This window comes from Zerene cesonia, chromosome 15 (assembly GCF_012273895.1).
Source record: "Zerene cesonia ecotype Mississippi chromosome 15, Zerene_cesonia_1.1, whole genome shotgun sequence".
In the NCBI taxonomy this organism is placed as follows: Eukaryota; Metazoa; Arthropoda; class Insecta; order Lepidoptera; family Pieridae; genus Zerene; species Zerene cesonia.
In genome coordinates this window covers 2256586-2268894 of record NC_052116.1, presented here as the reverse complement: position 1 = coordinate 2268894, position 12309 = coordinate 2256586, and positions in this window count along the sequence as shown.

Here is a 12309-nt window from a genome sequence, read left to right as displayed (position 1 = left end):
TTAATATTCATATATTCCTGATTACTTAGTTATAATATCACTATAAAAGTCAAAGAAATCGTAGGTATGCGATAATACAATGCAATCTCTTCTTATCACTTGATTATAATCTAGACGTACCTAGCTACGTGTTGATAAGATATTTCATAAGCCTATGTTTCACAAGCTTATGTTCAGAAAATATATATTTGCTTCAAATCATTGTTAAGAATATTTATTAAGATTAATTTATTTGAAGTAAAGAAGCAGAAACATACAATCTATTGCAATACGTAATTCAATAAGTTGTACAAACCAATCAATAGCAAAAAAAAAAAAGATTATTTGATTTATAATTTATAAAAAACCACACAAAATGTATTGTAATCTAATTCTATTTATATATCGCAGTGCCACAGATTGTTAATTTTTTTTTTATAATTTTTCTTCACATCACTTTGGTTGATAAAAAAATAATTACATAACTGTCACAGATTGCATAATTTCTCAACAAACACCATATTTGACACAAGTAGTTAAAATTATAAATATATCAATAGTTAAAACATAACGAGGAAACTGTAACAACGAGTCTTAAAATGCAATATTAATATTTAAAATAAACTTACATTGAATATATAAAAAGTAAAATGTATAAATTGGTACGACTGCCGCACTGTCCAGCACTACACAAAATGAGAGTGGAGTGCAGAGGATAATGTATATAAAACGTACCTTATCACAGCCTATGCTATCGGCCTCTTGTCCCACCAATCACGATTTTCGTTACCATATTTGGTAAAGCAGTCGTGTAACCATATGTGATAATGCGATGCCTTGATAAGCGGTGGTAATAACACTTTATCAATGATAAATTCACGCGCGTTACCTTCCAACGTATGTAACGTTCAATTGGTAACAGATATTGAAACCGTTCAAGCGATTTACTGACGTATCACGTAAACCATAACGTGAACCAATACAATTATTTACGAGCTACTTGTAAATATTTGTAGAATTAGTCGTGAATAATAAATTCTTGGAATATATACCAATTTTCCTCCATGAATCAACTTAAGTTTATTAAATTGGTTTCAATTTCTATAATTGTTATAACAATTAATAGTTCGAATTCCCAAAAACAACAATTGATTATTTTAAATAAATATGTTATTATTATTATTTTTCCCATGAGTCTACTATGGTTTATGTTTAAAAAATGACATTCTTCCTACTCATCAATTCTGATTGATATTTTACTATATTAATAAGTAATACTTATTCCATCAAATACATTTAGTAGTGGACATACTGATGGTATAATTTTTTGGTAAAAATTGTTTATTTTTTTAGCTGTATGACTTAAATTTCTATGGAATTTATATTATTAAGCTACTTCAAAGAATTTCATATTTATTTTTATCTACAAATTATCAAATTAATAATAAATTATCGATAAGAGAGTTAAGGGCATAACATATAATCAAAGAACGTAAAAATTTCGTTTTTCATTCGAAATCGTAGCATGATAACAATTATAACAAAATAAATCATACTTAATATTCCTGGTATATCGAGTCATGTGGCTATTTATATTGATGAAAGAAAAATAAAATAAGCAATAAGGAAGTTTCTTCTCTAATAGGGAAGTTGGATTCATAAGTCTGAAAACTAACTTATCATTTATAACGTGTACAGTGCAATTACTCGTTAAATAAGTAAGTAATTAATTAGCGAGCATAGCTTCCACGCCTAAACAATGAGCAAACCAAACATCGCGTGTGCATTGAACATTGCAAATCGCGGGTCAAAAGTGAATGACCGCACCGAATTTATCTGTGGGTTCTTGAGCCCAATGAGATCCAAAAAGAGATGATCTCAATTTGAAAACTTACTAGCTAGTTCAATTTGCTTTTACTGCACAAATAACTTTCTATGTTAATAAGAGTTTTGAAAGTACCACTCGAATTACTTCTTTTTAATGAACGAGCATTTAGTACTGGAGATAGTTAGAAAAATAGAATTTTAAATTTCCAAATGCATTTAATTACGTTTAAATTAAGACAGAACATTTGGCGTGAAGTGATTATGGTTTAAGCTACCGTTACTATTTTTTAACATCCGCTTACACGACTTTTACGAATAATAAACTCATTTTATATTTTTTGATACGAAGAAAAAAAATCGTAAGCTAAGAGAAAGATGAATTTAATTAAAAAAAACATATTTAAAATGAAGGGATGCATTAAAAATTAACATTTCAACTATGATTATTAGTTTTAAATATTACAAGAGATTTCTCGTTCCACGTGTCTTGGCACCTAACTCTAATTGGTGTTACATTTCTCCGCATCTCACACGGCGCGACTTTCTCCCTGATTCAGCACATCTTGTGTCTTACTGTATTTTATTGCAAATTTGGAACAAATTTATAGCGAATGCAGTCTGCACCAAATAGCATTTCATATTTCTAATTAATAAAGTTATAGAGTGGTGAAGGACTTTTCCGTCGTTTCTTTATTCTTCTCATTTCCTTTTTTGCAGTATAAATTATAAATTAAACATGTATTTCGTTTAACTAACTGGAAAAAAATTACCTATGATTAAACTTAAACTTTAAGACCGCCATCAAAACTGCTTAATTTATTTGTGCCTTATTTGCGAAAATTTTAATATTATTGTGATTTCATTCGTAGGTATTACGCTGGCTATAAAAACTGTATACTTAATACCCTTACTGTGCAGAATGGGGCGAAGAGGAACCCCAAAATAAATCAATAATGCACCCTCGAGCTTACGCTATGACTAATGTTTTAAAGTTTGTTCTCCAGTATTTTAGGTAGCGAATAAAACGGTAAATTGGGAGCGAAACTCTTTTTTGACCTTGAAGTCTTGATATGAATTCTCAAAATCTTCTCTCAAATCTCAAAATTCTTGTCTTGTTTGAGACATCACAGTTGGTACGTTAAAAGTGAATTCGTGGATGAAATACGAATTATCCCTGTAACATACAGGGATAGATAATTACTATTATCTAACATTCGACACACATGACTTGATATTTACATTGATATAAGTAGTTTTATTATCGGTGTTATTACTAAATTAATAAGAATATTTCGCATTGTAAGACTTATTTGTCTTTACTGTTAGTCCGTTCTCTTCTCCAACATAGTTTCAAACAACAGAGAGTGGAGCCCTAACTGTGCTTAAAGTATGGGGGATATATAAATGTGAATGAAGCACTTGTCTGCGCGTATCGATCGCGCCCGGGACCCTGCAGCTGGCGGTCACCGCCTCAGCTGAGCTGTGAACTTTGCTATTAAACGCCCATATTTATCTACTATACTTCTTTATCTAATAACAAAATTTACAAAGAATATATAGACTATTTACTTAGCATAATCAATATCGAATGTAATAACATATTTAAAACATACTTTATGATTTCTATTTTAATGTTGCCCATTTTCCTCTTAAAAATTCTTTATAAAAACGATAGTGAATACGAATTTGAAGACAAGCTATCAGATAATGAAAGTATATAATATATTCCCAAGTAGGTATCAAATCAATATAACGGAAACAGAAAATTTTGTATTTTAATATTATTCTCATCATATTTCATCAAATAAAATTAATTTAAAGGAAATGTTGTATTAATAATAATTACTAAGAATAATAGTGTTGGTGTAAATACAAAACATGATGCAAACTATTTAGTCGGCATTTCAGCCCGGTATTTCACAATTTCAGGAATCGACTGATAGCATAGCGTATATGCATGAGTAGTTTATAACTAATTTATATTTAGCTTTATACTTATGACATTTAAGGGTTCTATCAATAAAACAAAGACCGAAAGTGCACCTGCTTTTCTGGGAAAAACATGTATTGTAATTATTATCAATTACAATTGCTTTTTAACGCAAAAGTTTCTGAATTTATTTGCTGGATTATGCTCAAATGATAAATGGTACTATATCGGATCTCATATGAAAAAATGACTATTACTAGAACAAAATAACTTATAGCCGTACCTGCTTGCATAAAAAATTGATTCAGTAATAAGTAAGTGATGAACTAATTATCTTATAACCGTGTTTTTATACAGACATGTTACTATTCTGTATTTTATTATGTCTAACACATCGAATGTTATGTCTAATACATTTTTATTAATGTAACCCCTAAGGTTGAACACACCTTTGCCTTTTTGATCTCGATAATATAATTAGTGTTTATCAATAAACACTTCGTGATGAATCTGTCGCTACTATAGCGTAATAAAAAAATAAAGGTAATTGTTAAAGGAAATAGCTTCATGGCAAAAACACATTACAACAATAAGACATTCAAACCATTATATATTACCAATACGATGCGTTATGTAATCTTTGATTTTACGGATATTATGCGTCATGGAATTCTTAATGATTTTACGTATTAGTCATTCTATGACGACAAGTATTTGCCAATTTTATTTATCGAGTTGGGAGCAATAACTTAACAATTTTTTAAATTGGTTATGTATAGATCAAGTACGGCTGCTCTTAAGCACGGTTCTATTTATTGTGCAAATAATACTAATGATAAGGTAGACTATATTATACCTACCTACAACATGCTTGTTTTGAAGCAGTGGTGTAATTGTGAGTTGAATTTTTATATTTAACTTTCGTGTAGTGAATATTCTCAGAATTAACATAAACCGATGGCATAATTGTTACATAATTGAATCGTAATCGATGTTTTCATCGCAATAAGAGAAACTTTGTGCAATTTCTTTTTACATTTCTTGTGGAGTACGTACCTATAAAATAATGGATAGTATGTAACACAAATATTTTATTACTCGTCGTCGTCCTATTTTTAATACTTACCTCATGCAACTTATTCTTACCAATATGTATATAACATGCGAATCTCACTGTCTAGATGTGTTGCATTTATGATAAAATTTTGATGGACAATGATCTCGCCTCTTGGTAAGTGAAGATGCGTCCTTAGGTGGAGCGGAATTCCCTAGAAGGTACCTCCAGCGAATTGCGCTCTTGGTACACTCTTTTCTTGAAGACCCCCAGAGTGCAAAGTCTGGCGCTTAGTTAAAACTAGATTTTACTAGAAGAAACGCGTTATAACGAAAAACGGTTTTTAATAGTAACACATTAGTCATCATGACTCTACCTCTGTCGTGTTATCCATATTATCACAATGCTTTATGATATGATATACTAGCTGCGCCCTGCGGTTTCACCCGCGTAAGCTCTTATCCCGTAGGAATTGCGGGATAAAAAGTGTCTATATATTATTCCAGTTGTCGAGCTGTCTACGTTTCAAATTTCATTGCAATTGATTCAGTAGTTTTTGCGTAAAAGAGCAACAAACACACACACATCCATACAAACTTTCGCATTGAGAAATTAGTGAGTTAGGCAAGAAACGCAGGTTCGTATCCTCGTGATCAAACTTTTTCTATTCTTTAAAAATTTCTCATTTATAAAACATTTCAATGCTATAAAGCTAAAAATTAAATTTAATATGATATTTATCTATAAAGCAATTAAGTTTATAATCATAACCTTACCTATAAATTCACTTTTTATGTAAGCGCTACCACCGCCCATGAACATTTGCAGAGGCGTGAGGATATTAATTGCATAGACATTACGATGGATGTCAAATGGATGCCGACTTCAATATAGGATAGGATAAAGAATGGATCGATAAAGGGAATAAAAAAGGTAAGGAAATGTCTACGGGCCCCTGTCTTCCCCACTGAACCACCACTTCTTCTGAGGGGAGAGGTACCTTCCTTGTGCTGGCGCAATTCATGCCGAAGCGTGCTCGACTCCCACCCTCAAAATTGTAGGTAAATGTAACTTAAGTATGCAGGTTAGTGAATGGCTTATCGCAGTAAATAATGATTAGGTTCATACACATTTTTTAATTAAGAGTAGATCCTACTATATCCTACTAATATTATAAATGCGAAAGTTTGTATGGATGTGTGTGTGAGTGTTGCTCTTTCACGCAAAAACTACTGAATCAATTGCAATGAAATTTGATACGTAGACAGCTCGACAACTGGAATAACATATAGGCACTTTTTATCCCGATATTCACGGTCACGGGTGGGCGAGAGGCTAGGCGTTGCTACGGTTAGGCAAGAAACGCAGGTTCGTATCCTGCCTCGTGATCAAATCATAATATTATCTTAATTACGGAAAAAATAATCTCAACTTTTATTACTTGGCTAAGTTATTTATTATCACATGATATGTCAGCGTATAGCCTTATTGTGATTAAGAATAATACACGCACAGATTATAATATAATAGTATACTAAATACATGTAGTCTAAGGACAATGACGACATTCAAAAACAGACAGTCCATTGTAATAAATGGACAAAACAGATTTTTGTCATAAGTGACAACAAAAGAAGCTTTTAAAATATTGTAAAATAAACGGGGATATAAATATGAACATGGCTTTTACGTGCTATGACAATGATACAAATACCGAATCAACTTTTATTCGGTAGAACAGCGCACAGCGCAGACAGCAGTGGCTCATTTTGTTGAAAGTACTATGTATATGTATATTCGAGTATGAATGCAAAACAAAATCGAAAATAGTACTTATACGTATACCATATGTATTGTTTTGCTTCTCTATGAAACTTAAATTAATTAAAAGCACTGTGTGCCAATAAATCAATTTAATATTGTGTGCTATTTTAGGAAAAATAAAAAAAAGGGAAACGCTTCACGTAATTAATGAACAGGTCCTAAGTAAACGTTTATAATAAAGATAATTCTATGAATAAAGACGCTGTTTTCACTTTAAAGACCGTTAAGAATTTTTAATATAGAATTTCATTTTAATAATGCATCATCATTATAGCATTAATTTTTTCCCGGTATAACACCGTCACATTTGTGCGTCACAACCCACAACCGACAGGTCTTATTGGAAATCAGCGCCAAACCATGTCTTGAAACTCTCTCTTAGCCAAAATAATACGTGATTAAAAAACTTACGCCTTTTTTGTGTGTATTTTAAGTCGGTGGTGTAGTTACCGAAGGTTTTAAACTTTTTCTATTATATTTACTATTGCAATTCTTCTTTGATCTATTAATGTATTAAAAAAAACTAATTCGTTTTACTCGTCTTCGCTTGTAAATCATCGTCATCATCATAAATAATTAATTTAACAAGTGACATTAAATTCCTGTTCGGATGATAATTCAATACATATTAACGTAAACAGACATTGTTAATTATAATTTATAACAGTAATATGTTTACAGGAAAACAGATATGTGGAAGGAAATACAGGAGTGAATCACTGATACTTACTTTGACTTAGTTGTAGTATAGTAGTCAAAATATGGCTGTTTAATGGAGATATATGTTTAATATTCTACATATTATATTACAAATATGATATATGATAACAATTCTATATTAGGTAGGTAATCAGAAATAAGAAGCTAGAAGAATTAAGATGCAAATTTAGTAGATGGGTTCAGATTACTATTGTGTGTGTGTATTACTATTATACATATATATATATATATATATATATATATATATATATATATATATATATATATATATATATATATATATATATATATATATACCATGTTTCGTTTACATTTCAGCTTTGAATATTTCAATGGTAGATCTAAATAGGCCCAGAAGACTTGGGTAAATACATGAAGAATTCACGAACGACATTTCATAGAAAGTTATGCTCGAATTTTTTTATTCTTCGTTAGTCGTATATTAAATTATACAATGTGTGTCGTTTAGACTATATTATATTATAATAAGTCTGAGGGGTGCAAACAGGGGTGACCCGCATGTCGTCATTTACCACGTCATCTAAATAATATTATTATTAACTCAACATCCCGAACGCGCAAGTGAAACGTTCTTTGTGAATTGGGACAGTGTAACAATCCTAAGTAAATTCACACAACTCGTTCAATGCATTAAGAAGACACGGCGCTTTCATCTCCAGTTTTGTTGCAGTGTAAAAAACGCTGATTATTTGAGACCACATTGAGACCGCTGACTTATGTAGGAAACTAAACTTATGATTCATATTTTAAAAGACCATATGTTTGAATTGAGCTTAAGCAAGAAGAGACTCATAAATGTGGGGTATTTTAAAATATTTAAGATGTGGGAGAGCAGTGGTGGTGGTGATTTTTAAATTTATCTGCGCATTTGAATAACATTGCCACTGCTCAAAGCGCTAAAGGAAAACATCGTGAAGAAATCGTCATATCCAGGAATCAAATTGTCGGCGATTTGTGACATCTGCCAACTCTGAAGGTCTGTGTCCTAGCACTGGGAACGTGTATGGGCTAATGATGATGATGTATGGTCTCGTAAGACGGTGGATGCTCGTGGAACATGTACTCAGCGAGAAAATACTTGTTTGTTAGAGTATAAAGGAGTTTTTGAGTAAAACACTGATATGAGTGATTATTCCTAAGAAATCTTATATCACGTCTGAGCACCTATAAAATTTTGAAACAAAGAATATCTGCTTAGGTCTATAAAACTACGCAACAGATTTTGGTAGGGTTTTAATGGATAGTCATTCAAGAAGAATGTTTATATTTATGTTTATATATAAAATGTATTATTCCGGGCCGGGCCGAGTCGCTAGTAAGAGAGTATATGCCTCTAGGTAACAATTTGTAAAAAATTAATAATTCTCTAAGGAATAATATCGTTTTCTAAGATATAACATTATAAAAATTGATATAGAATATATGTGTAGTCTCTAGACTGGTAAATTTCTGTACATAATTCATATCGTTGTCGTGTTCACGATGTACCTAGGTCGATGACACTGAATGTAATTTATAGCTCCAAGTGACACTCATATCGGAGCAAAATGTGCCATTTATTCAGTAGGTATGTCTAAGCCAATAAATAATATTTTATTATTCAAGTGTGCGTCTCTTGGTTACTTATAATGAATTTTTTTAATAAAATCATTAATAGGAAGAGTAATCTAGGTTACCGATGCCCCAAATCATTCTAATGTATACTTCAATTTCAAGTAATTCGAGTTCTCCGAGTAACTTCAAAGCTTCAATTAAATCCTCTTTTCATACAATTCATACTTTAACATATCACTGTATTTAACCATAAAGAACTTTTTCACTTAATCTATTTAATAATCCTCTGAATTAGGAGTGCTCGTTAGTGAATTACTAAGATGTTATAAGTTCTTTCGTCTTTATCACCACGTGGCGCTGTCAAACCCCAGTCACTCCATTGCAAAGCGATGCCATGTCAATAACCCCGAGCTGAAAAGTATTTTTTGCAGTCTAGAATTTTTCATTACTCCTGAAATTGTGGAATTGTTTGATAGAGACGTTAATTTAGCTTAAGCAAAGATTCTGCAAATAGCATAATAAGAAAATTAAAAATAATTGGCATTTCTTTTCAAGAAAGGCCTAAATAAATTTAATAAACTTTTTATGATATTTAATACGTTGAGTATAATCAAAATCGATTACAAGCATTATATCCTGTAATACTTTTACTTTCGTCCCACATGTATCTATCTGCCTACTTATTACATTGCAAGCAAAAAAACGGTGTTAAATGTTGTTTTTCATACGATCGAAATTACCGTCCTAAAAGCAACAATAGATACGAAAATAAACTTACCAAGTAAAGAATAATTATTGATTACATTAGTTATACAATCTCATTAAAAAAAAACAATATATTTTGCATCCTTTTGCGCATTATAGTATACCGAATATTGTACCGAATTAAATTTAAAATCGCACTGATCATTTAGTATTTAAATAAACGATTATATTTAAAATATTTAGGTTTTGCACATTTATTTTATATAAGGTGTAGTTTCATGAGTACATTACAATACGATGACGCAACGGAAAATACCCAAAAACCAAAACGTACTTCGGCAAGTTGACTTCAATGGCAACTTTGTCTCATTACTGCAGTTTATATTACCGTATAAATCGAGTGAGCCTTCGCTATTGGCCTGAGGTAGTTAGCCCTCTAAAAGGCACGAGAAGCCGTAAAAGGCCTATCCGCCGCGCGTGCGTCGTATCGCCTCACAGCCATTTTTGGACGCTGCTACAACCTCGACATGGCGACTGACTTATCATCTAGGTCTCCTTAACAATAACGCCTTTATGCCTATGCTTGTCATATTAGGATTGAGGTTCATACTTTTAGAATTGTATGGTCTTCATCGAACGTGTTAACAGTTCTGTAATGTATCTAACAAATGAAAAATATGTTTCAGTGATCCTAATAATCTAAAAGTATTTCAAAATAATTAAATAGATAATTGCATATGTGTACATGAAACAATAAATATATTTGATGAAATTAAGTATAGCAAAATATAAAAAAAACAATAACTATTGTATTTGATTTTTAGTTTTATAGCATTGGCATGCTTTAAGTATTCAAGTGTACTTTAAGTATTCATCCTAAATAACTATTGTAGTTAACATAATAAGCCTTGATATGTGGTAACCCTCAAATATTCGCTTAACTTCGTAAGTTGGTAAACATGGCAATCCGTAGTATGGCGGAAGGAAGGAAATAGGTGTATCGCCAGTTGGCACATTTGTGTCAAGGCAGCTATATTGGCAACATTTTAAATATTCCTTATATGCTCATGGTTTAACAAACACCTTGAAATAAAGGCTATTTTTATACAATAACCAGAATAATTAATATAACCACAACAAAATTAATACTAATATCAGAAATCATAATCAAAAACTTGAATATCCTTAGGTGGTTTTTTTCACATTTACAATTTACTAATATTATAAACGCGAAAGTTACTCTGTCTCTAAAGCCTAAACTACTGAACAAATTTGGTACAGATATAGTTCAAGACCCGCGAAATAGTATAGGATAGTTTTTAATCCAGAGATACCACGGATAGGTAAAAAATACCACCTTAAATAATATACATATGATCATTAATTTAAGTTAAAATCAGTCTAGACTCTAATCTATTATGATTAATAATTTAAAAAAATAAATGTGCACTTTAATTTCAAAGGCTTCCTTGAAAATTTTAAATGGTTAAAAACCCCAACCCTTTTTAATTTTTCCTGCATCAAATTAGACGCAGTCAAACGTCAGACGATGTAAAAGGTAAGCCTTTGATGTTTAATAAAAATAAGGGTGTTAAACTTGAACACGTTCGGAAGTGCAAATAAATTCAGTTAAGTTTATTATTCAGTCTTTTTGCTCATAATTTCAAGGTGAAGTTGTTTTAACGCTACTACATTAATAAATCAGCTTCTAGTGGAATAGGCGACTTGGGAAAAAATTACAATTAACCAGAGAGAAAATGAATGAACTTAAAGCCTATAGGTATAATATGTCATTCCAAACATTGTATTATACTTAGACGGTTTTGTTGATCTGTAATTTACCATTAATAGTCTTCGATCAAATGATGCACATGTTCAGGGTTACATAGACATTCAAGATTACATAAGCCGATTAACTGTTACTATAAAAAAAAAAATATTAATGAACCAGTTCAAAAGAAAGTAATCTTTATGTGTGTTTTAAATAAATGTTGTCACGATCAAGATTTATTTGATTTTGAATAACGATTCATACAAAGAACAATGAATATTCCACTGAACCTAGTGTATTTTATAGTTCTGCTGATTTGTTAACTTATTATGTTTTATTTGTTATTAGTATTACAAAATTGTCTTTTTAAATTGTGGTAACTTTTACAAAATATATCTGAAAATGTAGTTCGGCTAGTAGGCTTCTCCCATCAGTTCACTGGACTTTGAAGTTCTGCACGTGTCACGTGTCTATGATGGGAAGGTAGTGATGTAACTGTGACGTGCCAACTGTTAATGTAACGTTTGAAATTCAAACACCGCGTCTTCAGCTCAAGGTCGTGACTAAATTCTGAGACGTGATATTTAACCGCGCCATCTAGCATCACGTCATCAGCTTGCTGATCTGTAACTACCAGTTTGAAACATGTTCCATTTACAATAGCAACGCAACCCAACGTGCTTGGAATTTATCATATTTTCTAATTATTCTAAGCTTGTAATTGTGTATAAAGAAGCATTGCGGTTGTAATTATTTATCGTATTTTTTAATATTGTTAAACTATATTTATTCATAATAAATTGGTCAAAGACTATTACGAAACTAAGTCCAAATGCCGAACCGAACTTAAATCAATACGAAATGCTATATATAAATACATTTGCTACTTATTCTTCAAAAATCATTTAATGTGAAAAATTATTT